This window comes from Tamandua tetradactyla, chromosome X (assembly GCF_023851605.1).
Source record: "Tamandua tetradactyla isolate mTamTet1 chromosome X, mTamTet1.pri, whole genome shotgun sequence".
NCBI lineage: Eukaryota > Metazoa > Chordata > Mammalia > Pilosa > Myrmecophagidae > Tamandua > Tamandua tetradactyla.
The window spans coordinates 111,279,387-111,280,878 of NC_135353.1; the positions used below are offsets into that span (position 1 = coordinate 111,279,387).

Below are 1,492 nucleotides of genomic sequence, written 5' to 3' on the forward strand. Positions count from 1 at the left end.
CTGTGGCTTTGGAAAAGTGACACAGGATATTTTGGGTTTTCTTTTTTCTAATTTTATTTTATTTTTTTGGAGTAATGAAAATGTTCTGAAATTAATTGTGGTGATGAATGCAGAACTGTATGATGATACTGTGAGCCATATATTGTATATTTTTAATGGATCATATGATGTGTAAATATATCATTAAAAAATTATAATGTGCAATAAAAGAGTAAAAGACAAACAAATAAACAGGAAATTATGGCCCATCCAAAGGAAAAGGATAAAAACACAGAAAACAACAATGAAGAAAATGGGCATGGACATACCACACAAAAGTCTTTAAAAACTGATCAAATTTGGAATTGGAGGAAATACAACAAGACATGTTTTGTGGAGATTAAAGAAGGGAGAACCAGAGAATATTAAACCTAATGTCACTGCTGTCTGGATAGGAACAAAGAAACATGAAAATACAGCAGAAGAAGTAGCAGGTGAGATCGAGGCATCTTATAACATGAACACGAGGCAGCTACAGACCAAAATCATTGTATTGGGTTTGTTACCTCGAGGTGGGAAGCCTAACCCTTTGACGCAAAAGAATGTCAAGGTGAACCAGCTTCTCAAGGTTTCCCTGCCAAAGGTTGCCAGTGTTCAGCTTCTGGATAAAGATGGGGGCTTTGTGCACTCATATGGTGCCATCTCCCCCATGGTGTTTGATTTTCTGCATATCACAGGAGGGGGCTATGCAAAAATATGCAAATGCCTCTATGAACTTATCGTGCAGTTATTGGAGGAAACACTTAAGAAGAAACAAACCACCATTGCCTCACTGGCTCCCATCAGCGTTAACAGCATCACAGCTTCTTCATATCAATTATATCACTGGCACTGCAGGATCCTTCTCTTTCTTAAGGCACTTTGCATTGTAGAATGTTCCTCGATGTTCATATCTAGTGTTTGAAGGGGATGAGAGATTTAAACTGGTCCTGTACATAGAAGACTGGCTTGACATATAAAAAATAGCCAAGGAAGATGGTTGTGTAAATTCACTGGAAATCAGAGGGGACGTTTTAGTTGTATGTGTGACACATTTTCATTGAATTATTACTGTTTTCCTATGACAATATCAGCTTAAGTACTGAAGAATCTTTTTTGTTTGTTTGTTTTACCTTTCTTTCTTTGGATTATGCTATGTATAGCAATGATCAGAATCACACCCACCTAGCTTTTAAACAGATGTTTTTTTTCTACTATTTTAAGTTCATATTTTAGCCTTCTTAAATTTTGTTTTATTTACATGTATTCTCAATGTTTTCTTAATACATATAGCGCCCACGTGAAGAACATCATTCATACATGGGAGATACTATAGTTTCTGAATTTGTTTCACTCTTTCAATTTTTTTAATGCTTAGCAGTAAAAACAGGTTTTTCCCCCATTTGATGGACTCTTTGGAAGGTTTTGTTTTTATGTTGCTTAATGTCATAGACCCATGCATGCAGCCCTTCCC

The 1,492-nt window shown here is 35.9% G+C and overlaps 1 pseudogene; it reads left to right on the plus strand.

The window, feature by feature from the left end:
* Positions 1-325: 325 nt before the first annotated feature.
* LOC143672009 (platelet-activating factor acetylhydrolase IB subunit alpha2 pseudogene) lies at positions 326-943 on the plus strand (annotated as a pseudogene).
* The last annotated feature ends 549 nt before the right edge of the window (positions 944-1,492 follow it).